A 27,354-nucleotide genomic window follows, 5' to 3' on the forward strand; every position below is an offset into this window, starting at 1 on the left:
CCTCCAAAAGCACTGAAAATATATGAAAACTGTTTACATGCCTCTCATTCCTTCAGGTACCTACAGCAATTAAGCTTTTAATTAAATTCCATATGCTGAGGACCTGCTATATTAGGTACATATATGGGCATCTGCCCAACTACCTCCTGGAGTAGCAGCCTCTGGCAGGTCCCTTGACATGTAAGTCTTAGGTGTCAGGTTGTTGTAATAGAGAAAATATTTTTAAAGTATGTAGGACAATGCCACCTGGAGCATAATAGGACCTCAGTGTATGGTAGCAAATACTATTTCTTAAATCAAACATTTAATATATCTATCAAAACTTAACTCTTATCAAAAACCAAATTCTGAAGCTTAAAGCATGCATCCAAATAAATCACTGTAAATTCTTAACCCATCTGTATATAATCAGAGCATTCCTCAGTTGAACACGAACTAAAGTCTTTTAATACATTTCCTTTTATTGCATATGAAGAAACCAAGTCCCCCACCAAATCAGGAAACTCACCCAGCATCCTACAGGTTGAGGGCAGAAAATGAATATACTATACTGCATATAGATATTCTTTTTAAATTAACCAAGTGTTAAGAGGACTATCTCAAACTCTGTTCTATAATACAATCACCTAAGGAACCTGTAAAGAATGCAGATACTTACTTGATCTCAACCTCCAGAGACTGTGATTCAGTACATAAAACGGGGGTATGTGAATCTGTATTTTTAACATACATTTCAGATGATATGCATACCCCAATTTGAGAAACTTTGCCTTAGAAGATTAGGAACACATAATCATAGAATTTACCAAATCTACGAAGATATAGGATAAGTAACAAACTGTAAGCACCAGAAATGTTAGCTGCACTCTTTGCAAATTTAACCATTAGCACTCTTACACCAGACCTAGTGCTTTTATTTGTATCCGCATTCCTCTCCAACAGAGGGCTCAGTCTAATAATCTAAGAATAATCTAAGAATAAATGCCTATACCAATCTACATCCACCTGTCCCTGTAACGTTTTCACTTACCCTTAAAATAGTCCATCTGCCTGCTCTCACTCTTCTCTCCCTCTCTACACAGGTGCATACATATTATTATTACATCTGTCATGTCCTTTGTCTCCTCTCCAACGGCCTATTTCCTTCACCTCCTTGTAACCCTAGGTCAAACTTAATTTCAGACTACCTTTTCTATCACTTTTTTATTGTGTCCACTCAGCAATCTTGCTCTCCTTTATGCCATGTTTATGGTGTCTTAAGTTTATGGGAAAGTTACTTGTTGAAACTCATTAAGTTTTGTACATTTGTAAATTTCACAAGACTGTTCCAATAACTTTCTTGTGTAAATTTTCCTGTCTTTAGGCTCTCCTCATTATAGTCCATTCTGCTGTTAGACTAAAATTTTAAAACACTGCTTTCATATAGCACTTTCAACATAATTCCCTCAACTCCATTAACTCTTTACAGTACCATTTCCTTGCTCTCCTTCCTTTAACTGCCAGAAAGGCCTGAAAACTGTTAGCTCAGATGCTAACATACAAAACCTTCCACATACTGAAAGTTTTCTTATAAAAGTCATCATCATTCTTCTATGTCCTAAATGCTATGGCCTCTTAATCCTACTTTTTCTCTGCAGCATTTCACACTGCTAACCATTTCTCACCCCTCCTGGACTTCCATAATGCTGTACCTGCCTGTGTTCTTCTACCTCTGACAGGAACTAAGTCTTCTGCTAGTTCATCTTCCTACCCCTCAATCACAGCCACTCTCCAAGTTTCTATCAATAGCCCCTTTTCGTAGGTTAAGAATTAATTTTTCTGTGCAATGTCATCATCCATTCCTATAGCACCTCTCTATACATAGGATCCCTAACTCTCCATCTTTAAGCCTTCATCTCTTGAATCATAAGCCTGCTACTCTCAATTACCAATAGTACACATACACTTGGATGTTTCATTAGCATCTAAAATCAAGCTCAACTATTCCCAAAAAACTTACTCCACCCTGAATGTGCCTAATCTTGTCCTACTAGTTAATAGAACGAAAAAAATTGGTGCCATTCTTTATTTTCTCCCCCTCATTTTTTAGCCTAACCAATGTATGATTTGATACTAAAGGTCATTCAAAGAATGTCTACTAGCTAAAATACAATGTTATATGTCAATTATAACTCAGTTTAAAAATATGTTTGAGTGTCTACTAAGTGGATGAAGACACAGTGGTAAAGAAACTAGACAATCTTGTATCCCCATGTAATGGGGGAAATGCGCACAATAAAAACCACAATAAACTAGGTAACTGCAATGCATAGTTAAGTGTTGTGAAGAAGAAACCAGGATATGGTAAGTGTGCATATACAGTATTCTGACTTAGCCTGGGGAAAAAGGAAAGACGTTCTTCATGAAGTAACATATAAACTGAGCTTTGAGGCATGAGCAAGGTTTACCTCAGACATCTTAAGAAAAACCGTGGAAGGTAATGGTACCACTACCAGTCCAGTCACCCATTAGAAAATTCTAAGTCATATGCTAAAGAGAAAGCCCCTCTCTTTCCAGTACAACAAACCGTTCACCCAGTGCTATCAATTCTACCTCAGAAATTCCCCCACACTCCAGCATTGCCCCCAATTATTCCTTTGTTGGCTTTGTTCCAGAGTAACATTTCCGATGAAACTGTACATAATTTGGCCAAAACCTGCCAGTCCAGCCTCTTCTCTCAGACTAGACCACACTTTTAGAGAACATATATATCATTCATTTTTACACTTCCAGTGCTTGAAAATGTTCACAAAATATACTTCACAGGATAAACATCTTATGAAGAGGAAAGTTTTCTTTTATGTGACTTGCTTTAGAGGTCATTTAACTAGTGAATACAAGATTAAAAACAAGTTGTCTGATTGTAAAGGCCATGCTCCTTCCCTTGTACACTTCTAATTTATACCCAAATCCTGTAAATTTATTCTTTGAAATATCACTTGCATCCTTTTTTCCCCAGGCATAGTCATGCTATAGATGCTCATTACTTCACCGAGTTTTACTTTTTCCTCTATCCTTGACTCTGCCACTAGAATTAGCTTCCTAAAAACCCAAATTTGGACATATCACTCTCATACTCAAAATCTATACTTTCCCAATGCCCACAGGATAAATTTCAAACTACCATATGAAGTCCCTGCCACCGGCTTCCACTCATACAAGCCTTACTGCCCACTCTATGACATCATTACCAAGTACCTGATCTAGTCCCATCATTGGATTACTGGCTATCACATACTGGCCATCTATATTTCTGATTTCAATGCTTTTGTTTCTCACGACACTTCACTCAGAAATACTTCTCTCTCCTTTGCTAACCTCCATCCCCCACCCACCTATTATGCCCTGTTTAAAAAAATCTCTACTCATTTTAAAGGCTGTATCTCACAGAGTTCTCTAAGTTCTTCTGTAAATAACCACTGTCTTGTCTGGGAACTATATGTTCCTAATACTATAAAAATAATTTCTTAATTTCCACCCTAAATTTATTATTTTATACATTATAACTATCTGAATATGTTTCCCAGTGTCTCTAGCTGTAAGTTGGTGGAGGGTAGGGCTCATCTCATCCATATGTTTATTTTCATAGTTATGGGGACTGTTTTCTTGACACCACACCTCCCTCTACAAGGGAAAAACAAAAAAAAAAGGAATAAGGATCACGGCCTGACAAAGGATTCTAAACTAGCTCCAAATGCAATTCATGGATGCACAAACAAGGGTATCCTTTAATTCCAAATTAACACAAATTTAACCTAATGCCAATCTAACAAAAGTTTATTTTGAAGCTCAAACATGTAAGAATAACCACGAAACTTTCATTTCTCTCAAAGAAGAATAATGCCTCTCTCCCAAGAACTTGTTCTACCAGGGACTAAAGCATAAAATATGTAATAGTATAATTAAAATCAATACAACCCCTTCAAAAAACTTTGACAGTATCTACTAAAACTAAATGTAAATCATTTAGTTTAGTCATTTACCCTATGACTTAAAAATTCCACTAAGTATACATCAAATAGAAATGAGTACATATGTTCACTAGAAAACATTCAGTGGAATATTGAGAGTTAACAATATTCTTAGTAGCCCCAAAGCAAAAATGACTAAAATGTCCATCAACAACAAAATGAAAAACAAAATATAGCTGGCCCTTAAGCAATCCAGGTTTGAACCATGCAGGTCTACTTATACGTGGAATTTTTTTCCCAGTAAATACATTAATACAGTACCACACTATCTGCAATTGGCTGAATTCACAGATACAGAATGTAAAGTTCTCAAGGCCTACTGTAAAGTTATATATGTAGATTTTTGACTATGCAGGGGATGGGTGCCCCAGCCCCCTACCTAGTTCAAGGGTCAAGTGTACTATACAGAAATTATAAGCAACCGACTACAACCAACAATGTGGATGAATCTCACAAACATGTGAGAGAAGCCAGACACAACTAAATGTGACTGTTTCTAATTACATAAAATATAAAAACAGGAAAATCTAATCTATGCTAGTAGAAGTCAGGATAGTGGTTACTCTTGGGGAAAGAGAGGTAGTGACAAAGAGAGCACAAGGGGCTTCAGAAGAGGTGATCTTGTTTCTTGATCTGAATGCTGGCTAAACGTGTGTGCTCAGCGTGTGAAAGCTAAACAAGCTACATGCACATTTATACACTTCTTTATGTGTATTAATACTTCAATCAAAAGTTTATTTTAAAAAGCACATATGGTATGAGCATTAGCTAAATGTTTAAGTGGAACAGAAAGTTAAGTCCAGAGAAAGATCCAAAAGTATATAATAGTCGCTTCTAGTCAAAAACAAGAAAACTGGACAACACATGAAACAGCTGTTTTCAGACCCTGGATAACAGGCAGTGTGAGACTGATCCATGAGGACGAACAGAAATGAGGTGAACCCTTCCAATGCTTGAATTTCTTCATGGAGGCAGCTTTCCAACCTGAGTCAATGGAGGGGAAACCCAGTCAGAGGACAGCAGTCTCACTGAGGTAAGAAGCAAGAGGTCAGAGTTGAGGCTGAAGTGGGTGGAATTTTTAATAAGACAGACTGCCACAGATGGGAGCTATGCAGAGGAAAGTCTCCAGAAATCTGTCACTTGGGGGTCCTTTCGAGTCTACCACTATACACAAAACTGCATGAATAAAGGGAAAGACTATATGAAGCTGGGGAAAGAGGAGCTATGAGCTGAAATATCCCCAGTGCTCATACAGGACTAGGAGATCCCTAAGTTCCTCCCAACCAGAGTGAAGAGAATATGCTGACACTGGGGACATTTAGTAGAGAACTACAAAGGGCCATGCATTTGTAGTAGTACCAGCCTTAAAGTAAAGCCTTCTCTAGATACACCCTAATAGAGCCTTGAAGGGATCAAGCTGACCAGTAAGTTACTTAGCTCACTGGCAAAACTAAGTTTAACACTCTAAAAGACAACAAAATTCAGCCACTCAACAACAGACTATAACAATGTTCAGTATCCAATAGGAAAGTACTAAATATGTAAGCAGGAAAAGATGGCCCATAACCAACAGAAAAACTAATCAATAGACCCTGAAATGAAAGAATTGATACAATCAGTAGACAAGAACTTTCAAATAGCTATTATAAATATGCTCAAGGATTCAAAGAAATACATGAAAACAAATCAAATGGAACTTCTAGAAATACAAAAAGTAAATAAATATATACATATTTATATAAATATATAAAATATCTCAAAGTATTTGACCCTGCGGGGGGAAAAAAAAAAGGACAGTGAAATACAAGACAAAGTAAACTAAAGCACAGAAAGACCAAAAGAACTAAAAATGTTAATGACCTGAAGATAATATCAAATAGTCTAACATTATACATGTAACCAGAGTAACCCTGGAAAAAAGAGTGTAGAAGGAAGAGAACTAACTTAAAAAAAATACATGTGAAGAAATAATGACTGACACTTTTCCAAATTTGATGAAAACATAAACACAGACCAAAAAAACAAAACCAAAAACTCAATAAATCCTAAGCAGGATAATCACAAAGAAAACCAGTAATGAAGAGAAAATCTTAAAGAAAAGCCAGAGGTAAATAAAAAGACTTTAAGTATAGGGGAAGAAAGATAAGTATAACCAGACTTCTCATCAGAAACAAATGCTGGAAAAAAAATATGTCAACCTAGACATATTTACCACTTGATATATCACTTATATATCAAGTAATAAATATCCTTCAAAATATGAAGATAAATCTCTATACCTCTACCAGAATGGCTACATCAAAAAGACTGACAGTCCTAAATGCTGACAAGAATGTAGAGCAACTGGAAATTCTCATATAATTGTTGGTAAGAGTATAAAACAAAACAACCAATTTGGGGAAAAGATCTGGCAACTATCCTATAACCCAAACAGCACTCCTAGGTATTTACCCAAGAGCAAAGAAACCATATATATCTACGCAAAGTCTTTCACACAACTGTTCACTGAAGGCTTTTCACAACAGCTAGAAACTGAAAATAGTCCAGGTGTCCCTTAAGAGAAGAATGTAGTTACAAACTACTGACACATGCAGTACCACAGATGAATTTCATAAACATTATGCTAAGGGAAACCTTATACAAATAAATACCATGATTTATATTTATATGAAATTCTAGAGCAAGCTAAACTAATCTATGTTAAAGTGATCAGAACAATGATTGACTTAGGGGTGTGGGTAATGTGGGGGCAGGAAATGGCTAGGAAGGGGTTCAGGTTCCATAACTTGATAGGACTTTGTGTTGCAAAGATGTAAGCATTTGTCAAAACACATGGAATGGTATTATGTGGCAGACTGTATTTTCTAAAGATGGCCAGCCACAACATAATCCATCCCACATGTTCTTCTTACAAGGTTAACATTGGCATTCTCCCATCAGCTGGTGGGGTCTATGTGCCTTCTCCTTGAATTTGAGCAGCCTCAGTGACTTTCAATATAGAAAGTATGGTGGAAGTATGTGCTCTTTTATAAGATAGACTTTTGACGCTAGGTTATAAAAATGCCAGGCACTTCTGCCTTGGTCTCTTGAGATACTCATTCTTGGAATGTAGCCACTCTACAGTGATGAAGCCAGCCACCTGACAATGAAGCCAAGCAACCATATACAAAAGCAACATCTAAGTGTTCTAGACCAGAGCTCCAGTTGAAGTCCTGACAGCCAGCATCAATATCCAGATGTGTGAGCAAGCCTTTAGATGATAAGAGCCTCGACTTATCAGGTTACCTCAGTCATCAAACAACTCCAGCTGACATGCCTGAAGTCAAGACAAGCTATCCTTGCCAGTCTCTGCCGAAAGTACAGATTCATAAGCAAAATAAATGACTGCTGATGTTTGGGGTACACTAAGCTTGGAGTGATCTGTTAGGGAGCAATAGATAACCAGAACAATATACTACATTCAGTTAATAATACTAAATTTCTAAGTTTTAGTTGACCGTACGATGAAGTTAAGGATGAGATATTCTACTATATATGATGAAGTTAAGGATGAGATATTCTAACATCCACAACCTACTTTGAAAAGCATCAAAAAAAAGAAGACAAATTAATAGATGGATAGATATAAGACAGTAAATATAGTAAAATGTTAATTGTGGAATTACATTCTGCAATTATTTCACATCCATGTAAGTCTGAAAATTTTTCTAATAAAATACTGAAGAGTGAAATAAAGGCATTTTCACACAAATAGAAGCTGAAATGTTTTTCTGGCCAATAGACCTGGTGCTTTAGAAATGTTTTAATTCTTCAAGTAGAAGGAAAACAACACCACATAGAAACTTAGGTCCATGAAAAAAAAGTCCACACAAATCTACACAAAGGAAAAGAAATGAAAATGGAAAATATGGGCAAAACATCAAAGAATGCTGCTTTTCATTTTTAAGTTTCTTTATAAAACAACTGACTATTTAAAGAAATAATCAGAAATTCTATTGGGAAATTAATGGAAAACTACAATGGCAAAAAGGTAAACAAATTTATAATGTATTAGAATACATTAGATGTATACATAGATGTACTAGAATACATTTATAATGTATTAGAATTCTTACATTATACTCTAAGAGTATAATTTTGAAGGCAGACTGAGATAAACTAAGGTGCATACTGTAAATACTAGTGCAACCATTGGGAAAAAAAAGAGGTAGGTATAAGCCAATAGTGGATAAAACAGACTTCCGAAAAAATGCTCAATCCAAAAGAAAGCAGGAAAGGAAGGAAGAAAAAAAGAAAGTAGCATAAATGGTACAACTATAAAACAAATAGTAACCTGGTACTGTTACTATTGAAAATTACAATAAATATAAGTGGACTGAACGTTCAAATTAAAAAGCAGAGATTGTAAAAAAATCCAAAAAATGCAACTATACACTACCTAAAAGACTTCTTAAATATAATGGCATATAAGTTGAAAGTAAAGAGATGGCAAAAGGTAATATGCAAACACGAATCGTAAGAAAGGAGAAGTAGCTATGTTAATACCAGACAAAGCAGACTTTAGGACAAGGAATATTACCAGAGAACAGAGACATTTCTTAATGATAAAGAATCAATTCATCAAGGAGATCTTCCAGTCCTAAATGTGAATACATCTAATAACAGAACTTGAGAATACATGAAGCACGGGGACTTCCCTGGTGGCGCAGTGGTTAAGAATCAGCCTGCCAATGCAGGGGACACGGGTTCTTGTCCCGATCCGGGAAGACCCCACATGCCGCGGAGCAACTAAGTCCATGAGCCACAACTACTGAGCCTGAGCTCTAGAGCCCGCAAGCCACAACTACTGAGACTGTGTGCCAAAACTACTGAAGCCTGCATGCCCTAGAGCCCACACACCACAACTACTGCATCCCGCACACTCTAGGGGCCCACATAACGGAGCCCGTGTGCTGCAACTACTGAAGCCCACCTAGAGCCCGTGCTCCGCAACAAGAGAAGCCACCACAATGAGAAGCCCGCATGCCATAACAAAGGGTAGACCCCGCTCGCCTCAACTAGAGAAAGTCCACACGCAGCAACGAAGACCCAACGCAGCCAAAAAATTACAGAATAAATAAAGAAAACACATGGAAGCAAAAATGAAGAGAAGTGAAAGAAAAGATAGCGGGTTCACAATTATAGCTGAAGATTTCAACACTCCTCTCATTAATTAATAAAGTATCTGCCCCCCAAAAGTCAGTAATGATACAGAATACACACCTGTATAAAAAAGGACCTGTATCCTGAAAAGAAAAATAACGTGCAAAATATTTGGATACTCACAAAGGAAGACATACGTGTGACCAATTAATACATGAAAACATCACTAGTCATCACGGAAATGTAAAGTAAAATCACAATGAGGGCTTCCCCGGTGGCACAGTGGTTGAGAGTCCGCCTGCCGATGCAGGGGACACAGGTTCTTGTCCCAATCTGGGAAGATCCCACATGCCGTGGAGCAGCTAGGCCCGTGAGCCATGGCCGCTAAGCCTGCACGTCTGGAGCCTGTGCTCAGCAATGAGAGAGGCTACAACAGTGAGGCCCACGTATCGCAAAAAAAACCAGAAAACAAAACAAAAAACAAAAACCAGAACAAAACAAAACCAAAAAAACAACCACAGTGACACTTCACACCCATCATCTGGCAATTATGTTTTAAAACTAAAAACAACATGTTAGCAAGGTATTAGCATAGATGTGGAGAAACTGGGACCCTTGTGGGAAGGTAAAACAGTACAGCTGCTATGGAAAATGGTATATTGGTTTTCAAAAAAATTAAACATAAAATTACTCTAAGACACAGAAATTACATTCCTAGATATATACCCAAAAGAACTGAAAGCAGGGACTTGAAGAGATCTATTTTTAACACCCATGTTCACAGCAGCACTATTCACAATAGCCAAAGGAAGGAAACAAGTCTCCAACAATGAAAGAATGATTAAACAAAATGTGGTATATACACACAATAGATTATTCAGCTTTAAAAAGGAAATTCTGATATAGGATGTAACATGGGTGAACCCTGAAGACATTGTGCTAAGTGAAATAAGCCAAAAGCAAAAGGACAAACATCATATGATTCCACTTACATGAGCACCTCGAACAGTCAAATTCATAGAGTCAGAAAGTAGAATAGGGGCTGGAGGGAGGAGGAAGAAATTGGGGGGTTACTGTTTAATGGGGATGGAGTTTGGGTTTGGGATGACGAGCAAGTTTCAAAAATGGGTTAAGAATGATGGTTGCACAATGTGAGTATACTTTATGCCACTGAACTGTACAGTTACAATGGTTAAGATGGTAAATTTTATGTTATGCATATTTTACTACAATTAAAGAAAAAGAAACTGCAGTGGGGTACCACTACACACTCATGAAAATGTCTGCAATTTATTTGAGAGTATCAAATGCTGACAAGGATTTGGAAGAAATGGAACTCTCATACACTGTGGTAAGAAAGCAAAACGGTATAACCATTGGGAAAATAGTTCATCAGTTCCTTATAAATTTAAACATAAAACTACCACATGGGGATTTCCCTGGTGGCGTAGTGGTTAAGAATCTACCTGCCAATGCAGGGGACATGGGTTCAATCCCTGGTCCAGGAAGATCCTACATGCTGTGGAGCAAATAAGCCCATGCACCACAACTACTGAGCCTGCGCTCTAGAGCTTGTGAGCCCCAACTACTGAGCTTGCATGGCACAACCACTGAGCTTGCGTGCCACAACCACTGAAGCCCGTGCACCTAGAGCCCGTGCCCTGTAACAAGAGAAGCCACCACAACGAAAAGTGGCCCCCACTCGCCACAGCTAGAGAGAACCCGCACACAGTAATAAAGACCCAACGCAACCAAAAAAATAAATGAATCAATAAATTTTTAAAATAAAAAAAGATAGGTGCACTTTACTGGATAAAAATTCAGTACTTCAATAAACATGATTTTCTTCTTAGTTTATGAAAACAATATATAAAAAGATGGCATTTTAAATCAGTGGGGAAAGGATCCCTTAGGTGGTCTAGAGCAGGGGTCCCCAACCCCAGACCAGTACTTGTCCTCAGCGTTAGGAACCGGGCCACAAAACAGGAGGTGAGCGGCAGGAGAGCAAGCGAAGAAGCTTCATCTGCAGCTCCCCATTGCTCGCGTTACCGCCTAAACCATTCGACCCACCCCCAGTCCATGGAAAAACTGTCTTCCATAAAACCAGTCCCTGGTGCCAAAAACGTTGGGAACCACTGGTCTAGAGAATTAGCTGCCCAAGTGGCGATATTTAGATATCAGAACTTAGAAAAGTTAGAGATTTTCACACAACATCAAAACATATGCCAAATGCAATCCAAATCTAAACCTGAATCATACACTATTCAAAAAAATGCTGAATGTATTCAGATCTAAATCTATACATCTAAACCTATAAAGTAGCCTCATACTAGTGCTAGAAAATATGAGATTTCTGTATCATCTTTGTAAGCATGGTGAAACTCAGAAGTCATAAAGGATAGATTTACCCATATCAAAACATTTTAATTTCATGACTAGATACCATATAATAAGCAATGAGGTAAATCAGCAGCCCTACACAATGTGTTGGGAGTAAAACTTGCTTAAAAAGATTTTTTTGAAGAGTAATTGGCAGTATCTATCAAATCTTTAAGCTGACATAGCCTCATGGTCTAACAGTCATTTTATAGAAATCTACCTTACAGAAGTAATATGTACCATTATCTGTAATATCAAAAATTGAAAACAACTTAAATTCCACAATAAAGAGTTTCAAAATATATTATGAACTCTGAGTTAGTTTCCTAGTTCAGTACTAAAGACTGATAGAAGTCAAAAGATTGATAGTCTTCTATAAAGTTTACTTCAAGACATATGTTCCACATCAACATTCTTTTCCTTTCTTGAGTTTTTTCTTTTTTTTCCCTTTCCACCAAGCTGATACGGTAAAATTACCTGTAGTTATGTGGGCATGTGATACCACACATAGATTTAATGCAGTAATTAAAATATTGTTCAACTCCATACTTTCAGTTGTTCTAGCCAAAACCTCAGTGTCATCTTTTACTCCTCCCTTTATTTCACACTTACATCTGACCTATTACCAAATCCTACAGACTATAATTTCAATACATATCAGTAATTCAGCCACTTCTCACCAACCTGATAGGCCTCACCTTGTCCAACCCACCATCATCACCTCCTATCTGTATTGCTGTAATAGCCTGCCAACTGGTGTCTTGATTCTGCCCTTCTCTTTCAATCTACGATCAACAAGGCAGCCACAGTGATCTTGCTAAAACCTAAGTCAGAACTTTCCACTCTGCTCAAAAACCTTCAATAGCTTCCCATCTCACTCAAAGGTAAATGTCAAACTCTTTATTATGATCAAATGATCTGTATCCTACATTCCCTTTCTGACTCGATTTCCATCATTAACTTTTCTACAGCCCCACAGGCCACCTCACTATTCCTCAAACACATCAGGCACTCTCCCACTTCAGTGTTTCCTTATTCACTACACCCTCTGCCTGAAATGCTCTTCCCCCAGTCATCCACAGGCTAGCTCTCGCATCTCCTTCAGTTCTTTACTCAAGTTATCATCTCAGTGAGGTTTTCTCTGGCCACACTAAAATTTGCACTCATCCCCTGCACTCTCAAATACTTCATATGCCACTTCCTTTATTTTTCTCCTTAGAAGTACTATGCAACATACGATATATTCTACATATCTTGTTTTTGATGTTTATGAGCTCTCCTTCCCTACTAAGTTCCATGAAAACAAGAGTTTTGGTGGATTTTGTATACACTGCTGTCTCCACTAGCACCTAGAAAAATGCCTATGACATAGTAGGTGCTCAATAAATATCTGCTAAATGAATGCAGTAGATGCACATGTAACCACTTACATGGAAAAGATTTCTAAACAAATAAGAGGAGAAAAAACAAGTTGTACAGAATACAAGTTCAGGACAAAAATCTATACACAAGCAATGAATAATGTGAAAGCAAAATTAAGAAAAATTCCATAAGCAATAACATCAAAAAGAATAAATCTTAGGAATATATAAAATACATTTCTTTTGAGCAGAAGAAGTGTAAGACCTGTACAACAAAAACTACAAAACACACAAAATATTAAAGACCTAAATAAACAGAAAGACATCCCATGTTCATGGATCAAAACACATAATACTAAGGCAGCAATACACCTCAAATAGACCTACAGATTCAACACAAACCTTATCAAAATCCCACCTGCCCTTTTTGCAGAAATTGACAAGCTAATCCTAAAATTCACAGAGAAATTCAAGGAACCCCGCCAGCCAAAAAAAGAAGAGCCAAGTTTGAATATTCACATTTTCCAATTTCAAAACTAACTACAAATCTACAGTAACCAAGAATGTGTATTAGTGGCTGAAGAACAGACATACAGATTAATGGAAGAGAACTGAGAGTCCAGAAATAAATTCTTACATTTATGGCCAATTGATTTTCAATAAGGGTACCAAGACAATTCAATGGGAAAGAATAGTCTTTTCAGCAAATGCTTCTGAGACAGTTGGATATCTATATATAAAAATAATAAAGTTGGACCTCTACCTCATATAACACCATATGCAAAAATTAACTCAAAACAGATGACAAACATAAATGTAAGAGCTAAAACTACAATACTCTTAGAAGCAAACAGGTATAAATCTGTATGACTGTCAGACAATGGTTTCTTATTGGGTTGGCCAAAAAGTTCATTTGGGTTTTTCCGTAAGATGTATGGAAAAACCTGAACAAACTTTTTGGCCAACACAATAAATAACACCAAAGACAACAAAAGAAAAACAAACAGGACTTCACCAAAATTTATAACTTGTGTGCCTCAGAGGAAAATCATGAAAGTGAAAAAACAACCTTTTGGGGGGAAAATACTTGGAAATCATATATCTGTAAGGGACTTGTATCCAGCACATATAAAAATGCTTAACAGCCAACAATAAAAAGAAAAATGACCCAATTTTAAAACAGCAAAGGATCGAAATAGATCTCTGAAGATGGACAATCAGGGCATGAAATGATGATCATTAGTCATTTAGCAAATGCAAATCAAAATCACAAAGATACCTTCACGTCCACAAGATGGCTAAAATAAAAGGGACAGACAATTGGTTTGGCAAGGAAGTAATTAGAAAGAACCCTCATATACTGCTGATGTAACTGTAAAATAGTGCAGCCACTTTGGAAAAAAAGTTTGGCAGTTCCTCAAAATGTTAAACACAGTTAGCTAAGACCCAACAGTTTCACTCCTAGGTATTTACCCAAGACAAGGAATATATATGTCCACACAAGAGCTTATATATGAATGTTCATAACATGATTCATAATAACCAAAAAATGGAAACAATCCAAAGTTATCAGCTGATTACTGAATAAACAGTATGTGTATACTCATACAATGTAATATGAACCTCCAAAATATTTAAGTAAAGGAAGACATACACAAAAGGACATATATTTTATGATTCCATTTATATGAAACGTCCAGAATAGGCAACCCATAAAGTAAGGAAGCAGATTAGTGGCTGCCACTCTTCAAGGGCTGAACAAGGAAAGAATGGTGAATGACTGCTAACAGGTACAGGGTTTCTTTTGGGGATGATGAAAATGTTCTAATTAGATAATGGTGATGGTTGCCAATTGAATATACTAAAACCCACTCTAAAGGGTGGATTTTATGGTACGTGAATTATATCTCAATAAAGTTGGAAATTATAAGAAGTGTATGGAATAATTTTTTATAAACACCCCAAAAAAGAAAAAAATTACAAATATCTGTACTTACACCGATGTACTTGTTTGGTATTCACCAGGTGTTTTTATGTTTTTCTACATTTAAACTGAACAACCGTTAAGTTTTGGAATTGGCTAAGAAAGGAAGAGGAAACTTTCACTTCTTTTTAGACTTTAAAAATACCTATTTTTTTCTGTATTTCCTTATTCTCAAAAATAATTAATTCTACACACCAATATTTGAGGGGAGGGGCAACCAACCACGACATATAAAAGGCTCTCTGGAAATATGAAAGTTCCAGGATTTCTGGTTTTATGATTTACAGGAATAACCTAACATTTAAAATAGAGGCTGTGCTGGCAAATCTCGGTGTATGGTCAGTTTATATACAGGAGTAAAATTTTAGGATCACAATCACTGTGCATTGGAAAAGAACAGAACTCTCTAATGTGACCCTTGGACCTCCCCTCTCTCTGGGTTCTGTGAACATTTTCAAAAGTAAACAAACTATGCTTATTTACCTGTCTGAAAAACTATAAAAGGTAAACTCATGATCTGCCAACATTAAAATGCTATCTTTCCCCAGTGTTTACTTAAGTGTTTATTATGTGACTTACTAGCAGTGAGAGAATCTTATCTCAGTGTAGATCCCAAGTGTCATCTATGGAAAGCCTTTAAAAATTCCAAATTACCAGAATTATTTCAATTTCCTGACTTTAATTATAAATCACTTATTGCAATCAACAATTCCATGATCTGAAAAGAGAAGCAATGTGCCACACACACAGTCCCAATGACTTATTATTCTGAAATTTTCCTCTGGGTTCTTTCTGCACAATAGTTAAACTGAGTTCAACCTTACATAGAACTTAACCTAAAATTAAACACAGAATTCATTAGCATTCAGCACACACACACAAAATATTTATAATGCAATATACTAAAATAACTAAAGGTAGGTGAGTTTTCCTAGAAATAATCATGAACACTATTTTATGTTTAGTTTATTACATTTCATCTGTCTATCAAATGTAGCATCTAAAGTCATAAAATCTGAATTAAGGATAAAAGACCATTAGCTTCTAATTTAACTTCAAAATGCTTTTAAAAATTCACAACATATAATTTTAAGTGAACTAGATTGCATCTGTTAAAAGACAGAAAATTGTTTTTCTAAAGACGATCCATACTCGAAGGACATAAATATTAAACATTGAGAACATTTAATTTTCTATTAATGTCTAGTAAAATACTAAAGTGTAGCCTAATTACACATTTTCTTTTGAGCAGTTACCAACTGGAGTAATATTTCTCTAACTGGAAAAAAATGCAATTCTGATCAATCAGTAAATGAACATTCATTCATCCAACACTCACAAATGCCTGAAACTGCACATAAAAAAAAAAAGGAGACCGACATTTATTTTTCTCACTGACTCTTCAATTCAAAAGTAATTATTTAATGTCAGTTGAGCTAAGTACTTATTCAGGAAACACAGAATTCAATAACCATACCATACAAGAAAGCCCTAATACTAGTAAGTACAAAGAGATTCTAAAAGGAAGGCTTCCCTGAGTAATATTTAGGCTGAGCCCTACAGGATGGATAAAATTTGTTGGCTAACTGTGTTCTAGGCAGACTGAAATGCACTGGGCAAAAGGTTTGCAACAAGGAGCCTAGATAGTTCAAAAAACTGAAAAAAGGCCAATATTGTTAGGTGGTTCTGAACAAAGGAGAGTGTGAATTAAATCTGAGGAGGCAGAGAGAATCCAGATCAGATGGGACCTTGTAGACCATTAAGGAGTCTGCATTTTATTCTAAAAGCCACAGAAAGCCAAAGAATAATTTTAAATAGAAAGTAACGAAGTCAGACTTCTATTTTTAAAAGTTCACTGGAAAAGACAGAATTGTTATTTGTTTATAACAATCTAAAAGAATTATAAACTAATAAAACTGATGGAGTTCACCCGTTAATGGATACAAAATTAACACCAATGATCAAATGTAACACAAAAAAGATCCTATTTACAGTGCAAAAAAATATGTATAGATCAAATACCTAAGAATAAATTACGGTATGTATAAAAGGAATTTAGGAAGAAAACTGTAAAATACAGAATAAATGGCAAGATAAACTATGTCAATTCTCAATTTATGTATTCAATGCAATTCCAATTAATATCCCCAAAGAAACTTGATACACTGGTTTTAAATTATTATGGAAGAGTGAAAGGCTAAGAATAAAAGTTCTGAAAATGAATAAAGAAGTAGGCTGACTCAGACTTCAAAGCTTAATATAAAGCTATTTGAAATAAAACAATGTAGTACCAGTATTTAAAAACAAAAAATTAAAATCAAACCCAAGCATTTGGCAGATGATACAGGTAATATTTTAAAAAAATTAATGGGGAAAAGATTCAATACTTAATGTTGGGACAACTCATTTTTCATATAAAAAAAAAATTGATTCCTAATTCTCTCCCAGATGGACCTAAATGCAAAAAAATAAACAACAAAAACCTCTTAACTATTAGCAGACAACACTGAAAGGGGATTTCTTCAATAAAAAACAGAAATCATAAAAGAGAAGACTCATAAGCTTGACTTCAAAAATTGAGATATATCCCAAAAGAGAATATCACAGTGGACAATAAGTAGGGTTTTATATTTTATTCTTATTCTGATAACTTTCCCAGCTGCATTATAAGTAAGAATGTTGGATGAGATGATCTCCAAGATCCTTTACAACATAAATGTTGTATAGCATGGTGTCTCTTATTTTCTCTTAAACCATTTCTTTAATTTATGAAACATTTAAAACATACAGAAAATAATAAAATTCATATCCATATATCCACCACCCAGAATTAACAATCAAGGAAATACTAAAATGAGAGTAATATTTTGCTAAAATTTCACACCCATCAAATTTGCAAAAGTTTTTAAATCTGACAATCTCAAGTATGGGCTAGGATGCTGGAAAAAGAGATGTCCGTACACTGCTGATAAAGTATATACTGACATAACCATTTTAGAGAAGAAGAATATAGCAACATCCAGTAAAGTTATTCACAATCTATTTCCCAGCAGTTTCACTTCCATGAATCTTCCCAAAGAAATATGTGCACAAAGAAATGTGTCAACATGATCACTGCAGCATCGTTTATAATAGCGAAAAAGGAAACAACTCAAAATATCCATTAGTAGTGGGACACATGTATTTGATATATCATACAATGGAGTACTACACAGCAGTTAAACTAAATAAACTGGAGCTACATGCATCAACATACATATCCCAAAAAATAGTTAAAAAAAAAAGCTGATGAAAGATATGTACAGTAACAATACCATTTTGTAAAAATTTTAAAACACAAAATCCAACAACATATATAGCATTTACAGATACAAGTACACATATACAATAAAAGTATAAACAAGGATATGAAATTCAAGAACTTCGGGATAGTTATTACCTTGGGTAAAGAGAGAGGTAATAGGACTTGGGGGTGAGATGGCTACAAGTGCATATGTAAGACTGCATCTGGTTCGCTAAGGATCAAAATTGGCATAATTTATAGTTCTGACTGATGGGTAAATAAGTACCTGCTATATTATTTACTCTGTCTTAAATGTTTTTTAAATTAAAATATATACATATATTTTAAAAAGAAAAAAGTGAGCATATAATATCTAAGCCAAAAATTACTTTGGAGATCATCTAATCCAACCTACTTCCTTTATAAAAGAACTAAAGAAAGATATCAGAATAAGAACACAAAATAAATACTATTGTAGTGATCGCCATTTTAAACACATACTACGTAGCTAAAAAAGCACTTAAGGCGATTAGACCTTGATCACTGGAGAGAAAACCTTGGTAGCCTGAATAGTGATCAGCCCCAATTTCTCAAAATCCGGTGTCAGCTAGTAATATGGAATGGGCAAGTGCACACATGCGCACACACACACACACACTCTCCTAGGAGTGCCTTGTCAAATTCAGCACAGGAATAGGCAGTAAAGTGGGCCTCTGGCCCACTGTCCAGGCTGAACCCTAGTCCATCTTTACTTAAAATTACTTAAGTTCTGAGGCCTAGAGGATTGTTCCTGATCATACTTCATTATATCCTGATCATAGTTCATTAGCCCACAGCAGATATCTAAAAGAAGTCCTGAACTAACTAAAAACTAGCTCATTCATCCAGCACTTACAAATACCTAAAACAGCACACGGTGGGGGGGGGGGGGGGGGAGACAGCAAATATTTAGTGTTCACACAGAATCTTCAATCCAGGAGTAAATAAATTGTTTAATTTCAGCTGAGATAAGTGACCTATCAATAATTTACAACTGGGATCCATCTATTTTTAAGTTCACCCCTCCCTACCCTTCATCTACCCAAAACATGGAAGAGGAATTTTGAGGAGGAGGGAGGAGACTGACTCAGATACTGAGTTAAATGAATCCCTAAGATTTTACTTTTTATTTTGAAGATAATATGAAATATAGTACACTGGGTAGTAATTAAATTTCAAGAAATAGATGATTTTAAATGCAGAAATCTAGTTTTATATATATGAAAGTCTAATGTTTGCTCAGCTTTTCTAATATATTATACTTAAATGTTCTCATGTCAACATTAAAGTCAACTTTTAAGAAGCAGTTCCACCCATTTACAAGGCAGAAATAGAGACAGATGTAGAGAACAAACGTATGGACACCAAGGGGAGAAAGTGGCAGGGGCGGTGGTGGTGGTGGGATGAATTGGGAGATTGGGATTGACATATATACACTAATATGCACAAAATAGATTAATAAGAACCTGCTGTATAAAAAGTAAAAAAAGGCAGTTCCATTTTATCAAGCACAATGTACCCCTACGTTAGCTACCAAACTTTATCCATTTAATTTCCTATTTTCCTTCTCTGTTCTTTAAACATGTTTGATATGTGTCCTAGTCCATTTAGGCTGCTTATATAACAAAATACCATAGACTGGTGGTATATAAACAACAAAAATTTCTCACAGTTCTGGAGCCTAGAAAGTCCAAAATCAAGGCACCCGCAGATGTGATGTCTGGCAAGAATCACCTTCCTGCTTCATAGATGGCCATCCTCTGGCTAGGTCCTCACCGTGGCTGAAGAGAGGGAGGGAACTGTTTGGAGTCTTTTAAAGGGCACTAATTCCATCATGAGGGCTCCATTCTCATGACCTAATCAACTCGCAAAGGCCCTACCATCTAATGCCATCACAATAGGGGGTCAGGATTTCAACATATGAATTTGGGGGTTGGGGGGACATAAACATTCTATAACAATATGTTACAGACATAGCAAAATGTGTAAGAAATTGAATATGAATGAAGCAGCTTAACTAATTAGGGAAGCTTTTCACTTCTTAGGAGCTCTAAATTTGGATTATCTTAAACAGCAGTTTTCTATCACCAACATGGAATATGGCACATTATCAGCTCACTTCAGAAAACTAGAAAAAATGTTACCTAAATATTCTTTATGTGAAATGGGATTTATTAATTAGTATACATGTCACATACAATAGGTGTTTAAAAGACAAGTATTTTTTTAATTCTCAAAACAAAAACTTTATTTAGGTATAAAGATAAACATTTAGTATCCTTATTCATGGCACATTGTAAGGTTATCAATATTGGCAAATACACACACAAGGCACAATAAATAGAATTCCTAAGAAAAAAGTACTAAGGTAATTAATAAGCTGGAAATAACCCAAATTTCTCCCTGTGACCCATTAGCTTTATATAGAAAACACTGCTGGGCATCTCATCCTTTCCCCTCCAAAAAACAGGATTATGCTTTACATATGATAAAAGATAGGAAAGTATTTGTTGTATGAAGAAACTCCTGTAGTGGTACCTGCAGTGCTAGAGCTATCATCTGAGAAGAAAATAAAGAACATCCCTTTTAGAAAGGGTGCTAAAGAGTGCAAGTGACAAAATGTGACATTTGTCCATATACTGAGTGGTACATACACGGTTGTTATATTATTCTTTGTACTATTTGTATAATTTGGAAGGAAAATTCAGAATTTACGCTGCATCACAAAGAATATAAAAATAAATGAGTTAGCATATTGGCTACAGCTCACAAGGACAATTAATCCTAAGACTACTTTCTCACATTAAAGAAGGAGACTGCTGAGGTAGAAGTCTGTTCGAAACTTTAAATGGATAAGCCATTCTTTTTGATACAAGGAGACAAAAGTCAACAAATGAAAAGAATATGTGTAAAGTACTGGTAGCATCTTCATTCAGCCCCTAGCTATGTAATCTGTGTGTAGTACTACCTGTCTCAAATGTGAAAAGGAACATTCTGAATTACTGAAAGTATGAAAAATAGGCACCTATTAAGACCTAAAAAAGAGCTACAAGCCTGCGTACCACAGAGACAGGTCAAAAAAAAAAAGTTTCATGTTTTATTTCTGTAACATAAAGGGATCTGTGCTTGACTAACCTCATCTGTTCCCAAAGTGTACAGAAGATCAACTTCTGGAACACAATGAAAAGTTCAGACACCACAGTAGTCTCCACACTGGCAAGCCAAGAGTTTCATTGAAAGAAGATTTTTATCCTACTTGGGTTAAGTGTTCAGGGCTCGTACACCACCTCCTTCCTTTATTTGCAGCACAGATGTTGACTTTAATTAATGAAGTCTTACTTAGGATTCTCTTCTACTATCCACATATGACATCTTATATGACATTCCAGATAGACTTACTAAAACTGAACTTCAGGAATAATTTTATCTAGTAAGGTTCTAAGTCTCCAAAACCTCTTTTCCTTTCAGGTCAACCTTATGATTCACTTGCCTTTATCACATTAACAGGAGACGTCAAAAGTAAAGCAAATTACAGAAGTGATTCGACTTTGGACAAATAATACTGAATAATGCATCACTAACTATTAAGATCTACTGTTTATTTCAAATGTAGTTACCAAATATAAAATAAATTCACATACTAAGTATTTCCAAAAATAATATTTCTATGGAAAGGTTAAAAACGTTAGTAGAGAAAAGCATGAAAATATACCAAGGTTCTAACCGTCTGTCCACCACTAACCAACCTGTTTTCTTGGGCAAGTCACTAAATCAGTTATAAGGTCACTTTATGGAGTACCATTAATTTACTTTTTCAAGAATGATCTCATTTGAAAATCATTCCTCAGAAACAAAGCAAGTATCACCTTTACTTGACAGAACAGAGCCAAGGCTTAGAAAGCTAAATGGCCTACTCATGCCCAGCTAGGAAGCTAGAGAAGGATGAACCCACAATCTTCTGACACCAAAGTTAGTGCTTCTTCCTCCACATCAATGGTTCTCCTTGGCTTTCATTCACAGAACCTGTTGAGACTCTGAAGCACTTAAAATTTTATATATAATTTTAGGGCATTCACAGTCACAAGGCTTAGAATCAAACAGTAATAACTGTCAGCTAAATCTCATGTGCAAACAGCAGGAAAAAAAAAAGTACTAGCTTTACTTCATTTTTAGATAGACCTTATACTTAATTATCTTCTTTTAAACTTACTATCCATAATGGTATTTATGTGTAAAGATAACAGATAACTCAGATCAAAGCACTGTAAGCAACAATTTTGAGATTAAATGAAAAGTTGGCAAAGAAATTTATCATGTATTTGTAAGTCATCTCATTAAAAAACTATTTATAGGGACTTCCCTGGTGGTCCAGTGGTTAAGACTCCACACTTCCACTGCAGGGGGCGCGAGTTCGATCCCTAGAACTAAGATCTCGCATGCTGCGTGGTACGGCCCCCCCAAAAAAGAAAAAACTATTTATGTAGCATCTTTAAGTATTTCAAACATCTCATGTTTTGGACATAGCATATAGGCTTGTAGATTAACACTATTTCCACTTACTGTAATTTTACTTTATTTTCTTTATTAGAAGAAAAAGCCCCACTTCCTCCTGTAACTGCTATGGTCAGAAAAGGCATCTTGTTGAAGGTTGCCTTCTACTAATATCATAGAAAACATTCACTTAACATCAATAAGGTGGGTGGGCATTCTCAAAGCAAAGTAATACTCCTCCCAAGAGGTAAGACAGAACATGTACCATTGTGTGCAAAGTCCTGACATGGAGTCCAGAGGCTCAAAATGTGCCCTGGCTCTGCCACCTGGTGACTTTAAGAAAACTATCTTAAAGCTCTAAACTGCAATTTCCTCATGTGTAAAACAGGAATAGCCCTACTCAGGCTCACAACTTCTGTGAATTTATAACCAGAAGACAGAATGATGACTGTCCCAGAAAAATACCAGAGTATTTACAGGCAACTTGCCAAAGTAAATTTATTTTTTTATACAAATACATACACAAAAACACTAACACACTATGTGCCAGATACTGGCTGGAGGACTGGGACCAAGATATGAAGTACCTAACATGTGCCAGACAGTGTATAAAGGAAGCAGTAAAACAATATTCTTTAGAACAGGAGCTGGGAGTAGGAGGTGTTGAGTCCATAGAACTCCTGGAGGAGTGGAAGAGCACCAGGAGAATGGGGCTCCATTATTTGACAGGGTTTCACAAAAAGTGTTATATGGAGAAAGTCACTAGACTATACACTTCCAAAAGACAGAGACATGAGTCTTGTCTTTATAGCCCCTACACCAAGCTCAGCTCAGAGTAGCCACAGTAGATACCTAATAAATGTTAGCTGATAACTAAGTCATCCATACTCTGGTAACACACTCTCTGGTAAACACTAGAAGTGCTTGTCCTTAAAAAGTGAGTTCAAAACCAGTAAGCAAAATAACAATGTAAAGGATAATATGTTAAGAGTCCACTGTCTATAAGGTGCTTTGAGAACATTCAGAAAAACTGGGTAGGAAAACTTCAGAGGATAATACTTATTAAGTGCCTATGTGTTAGGCGTTTCACATGCTTTAATCCTCACACCTCTGAGTTAGTCTCACCACCCCATTTTACAGATGACAAGACTTGTAGCTCAGGATTAAGTAACTTGCCAAGGGTCAGACAACCAGGGTAAGCCAGAATTAAAAGCAGGATCTAATTCCAAAGCTATTTCCACTATACATACTTTACCTTTACATTTGCAGTGGGGAGAGAGCAGGGACTGTCAAAATCAGCCAAAACTTTGTTGTCCTGAATCATCATGAAAAGAGCATCTAAAACTTTACCCAAGTATTTTACTTGAAAAATCACTTCTGAAAATTGGTCTTCACTCATAAAAATCATAAAACTAATTTTTTAATAGCTGCATATGTATACTTAATGTCATGTTTTTACATTTTGACCTATACAACTACAGGTCTAAACAAAAGGGTACAACATGACTGAAGAACATGACCAGTAATCATTTAAGAAAACAGACACTTACTTGTAAGTGTTTGGGCTGAAAAATTTAGGTATGATCCATAGTTTTATATTATTCCACTGACTGCATATTGAGAGAAACAGCAAATTATTCCAAATATTTTTTTAAGGGGAGAGAGGATTGTTTTTGGAGGGGAAAGAGGAGGAGTCATTTAGAAATGATCTATGGTTTATGGAATAAAACATTAAATGTTACGTGTCAAAGACACTGTAGGTACGCAACAAATCTTGTTAAATGGCCTGGGCAAGTGGGATGAGAATGTGTCTTCCTCTCGCTTCTGACTACTTATTAAGAAGCTTTTTTTTAAGCCATGAAAAAAAGTGTAAACTTAAGAGATATGAAATACAAGCAGCATATAAAACCTGTGAAAAGGAATCAGAACATTGTAATTTGTGTCTGTGTAAACTCCTCAGTAACCCAGCAATATGGTGTACATGCTACTCAGCACATTAATGCTACTTAGTAAATACTGACACAATAAAACTTTCATAGTTTACATTCTAATTTTTTAAAAACTGTTTTTGGTTTGCTATTTAAAGCATTCCTTTAGTGCCACAGGAGTTTAAGCTGTTGTTGCTTTTAAATATTTATTCATTTGGCTACACCGGGTTACAGCTGCGGCATGCGGGCTCTTAGTTGTGGCATGCGGGATGTAGTGCCCTGACCAGGGGTCAAACCCCGGCCCCCTGCATCGCGAGCTCAGCGTCTTAACCACTGGACCACCAGGTAAGTGCCGAGATCATTATTTCTTCAAGCTACTTCTTGTTTCTGTTTTGTCATGATTAATAATTTCTTTAATGGGCTTCTGGTCATTATTTGGACTTATCAGCCCATCATTAATATTATACTCTTTTCATTAAAAATGTGATAAGTAGTTCAGATTTACAAGCAGGATCTAACTCCAAAGTTATTTCCACTTCTTTTCATCTTCCTAAACTCTAAACTTTCTTACATGGTTTACAAAATAATCTCTTAAGTAAGGGTACTTACTCGTCAGAGGTGTGAGATAAACACTTCTCAGCCCTCTTGTCCAAATCACTTGACAACATTTACTGGGCATCTCAAGTGTCTTTCACAGGTAACTTTTTAACAGTTGTACTTCTGAACTTTAGGTCGTTTCCACTTCAATCCCCCTTCTCCCCCCGGCCCCCAGACAAAATTCTGGGGTAATCTGCTGCTTCTCTCAATATTGCAGATAGTGGAATGATCCGAAATTATGGGTCATACCTGTATTCCTTTCTGATTGATGGAAGGGAACTTCGGACTGTAAATCCCATATGCTATTAACTGACATTTTCGACGGCACCCTAGCCACTTAATAAATATAATAACAGATTTTCTAATGTTTCTTTTTTAACATATCCATAGAACGTCTTAAAAAATTCGGAAACTAAATTATCTTTCAAGGATTCTAAGATTAACCAAACAGCATCCACATTAAAATTATTTTTTAACAATTTTATGGATCAAAATGTCTGTCGCATTAAATTCTGACTTTACCAACAAAATCCTCCACACCATGACGAGTCCTTTTCATTTTCTCAACTGGAAAAAAAGAGGCCAACTGTTTGCAGGTTTGCATTTAATAGTCTCCAGCAAACCCAGTAGCTCACGTTTAATTTCAGAATCGCGATGAGTAATCTGTGAACACAACCCTTGGGCTTGATTTACCACTTCATCCGCCCTCCCTCCCCACCAGTCCACCCCCCAAACCCCAACCCACCAAAGCACACGTCTAAATATTTCTTTACCAAGAAGGCCAAAACCTCGAAAACAGCGAGGAAGAGCTCCCCTTGGAAGGAAAAGGCCAGCCCTTCCCAGCCTGAGGCCCAGGCCGGCCCTGCGAGCCCCACTCCAAGAAGGGCCACCTCTCGACGGCCAGCACGCCCCGCCCCGGGCCCGCTCGTGTCCCCTCGGGCGACAAAACCCTCCCTCCCTGCGGCGCCCAGCCAGGACTGACAGTCACGGAAGGAGCAGCAGCAGCCGCTGCTAGCAGAGGCCTACTTCTGGCACCGGCCCCTCCAGACCGCGCGCGCCCCCAAACACTCGCCCTGGCGGGGGTGGGGGCGTCCCTACCCTCGCCGGAGCCTGCCCCGCAGGGGGACTTGGGTGGCCGAGGAGACGATGGGAGGTGCCACCCGGCCGCCCCGGCCCAGGCCCAGTCCTCAGCCACACTGACCTGTCGTCGCCCCCGCGTCTGGGCTGCGGCCCCCGCAGCAGCAGCCGCCTCACTGGTCGTCGCAGCCCTCGCCCGCCGCCTCCGCCCGCCACCGCCTCGTTCCCTTTCGCTGCCGCCACCGCCGGCGCTCATGCGGGACCCGCGCTTCCTTCTCCGGAGACCGAGACCGGGAAAGGAGGCGCAGGAGCCGCAGAAAACCCCGCGCTCGTCGCCAGCCGCCGCTCCGCCGCTTCCTGTCCGCACCGGGGGGCTACGGGACCCGCCTGGCCGGGGCTAGGTGAGAGGTGGTCTGAGCACAGCCCCGAAGACGAGCCGAGAGAGGCACCGCCGCCCGCGGCCGTAAGCGCCGGGTCGGCAGAGGTGAAGCGCAAGTCGGCGCGGCGGCGGATGGCGGGCGCCCGAGCCGGCGGAAGGCTACGCGGAGACGGGGTGCGCGAGCAAGAGAAGGGCGGTGTGTCGAGGTTCCGGCGAAGGGGAGTCAGGCTCTATCGTCTCCTGCAGTCACCCCGATCCCAGCGCCACCATCTTGGGAAAAACGCGGATCTCGCGGCCGCGGCGCAAGCGGGGAGGACTGGCGGGGCGGGCCGAGTATCCCGACAGGCAGCGCGCGCCACCCGGCCGGGAGAGGGCTCCAGGCCTGGACGCACGGACGCGGGGCGGGGCCGGTGTGCGCGCGGGAGGGCGCCGCGCTCTGCCCCGCCCCCCACCGCCGGCTCCGCTCCCCTCCTGCTTGCCGTCGTCGCCAGCGCAGGGGCTGTTGGGAAGGGGAAGTAGCTAGCGGCTCCCCGGAGTCCCACCAGGTTGGTCGCCATATTGGCGCTGGGAAGAGGGGGCGATGCCTCTTTTGAGCCACCGTGGTCTGTGGCCCGACAGAAAGCAGGCGGTACACTCCGGAAACCCCCTGGAGCCCTCTGGAGTGTTGGCGAGTCCCGTGGTTTA

General features: G+C 37.9%; 1 protein-coding gene across 12 annotated transcripts in view; it reads right to left on the reverse strand.

Moving 5' to 3' along the window:
- UBE3A (ubiquitin protein ligase E3A) overlaps window positions 1-27,108 on the reverse strand; it is a 91,858-nt gene extending 64,750 nt beyond the window's left edge. For 7 of the 12 annotated variants that reach the window (XM_059056157.2, XM_059056156.2, XM_067029461.1 and 4 more), the window contains exon 1: window positions 26,416-27,043. The gene's annotated coding sequence lies outside the window, so the exon portion shown is untranslated. Of the gene's footprint in view, window positions 1-26,415 lie in introns of all 12 variants that reach the window. The other 5 variants (XM_067029467.1, XM_067029466.1, XM_067029464.1 and 2 more) reach the window with 3 other exon arrangements.
- Window positions 27,109-27,354: the final 246 nt, after the last annotated feature.

The sequence above is a fragment of the Kogia breviceps genome, chromosome 3, assembly GCF_026419965.1.
Source record: "Kogia breviceps isolate mKogBre1 chromosome 3, mKogBre1 haplotype 1, whole genome shotgun sequence".
NCBI lineage: Eukaryota > Metazoa > Chordata > Mammalia > Artiodactyla > Physeteridae > Kogia > Kogia breviceps.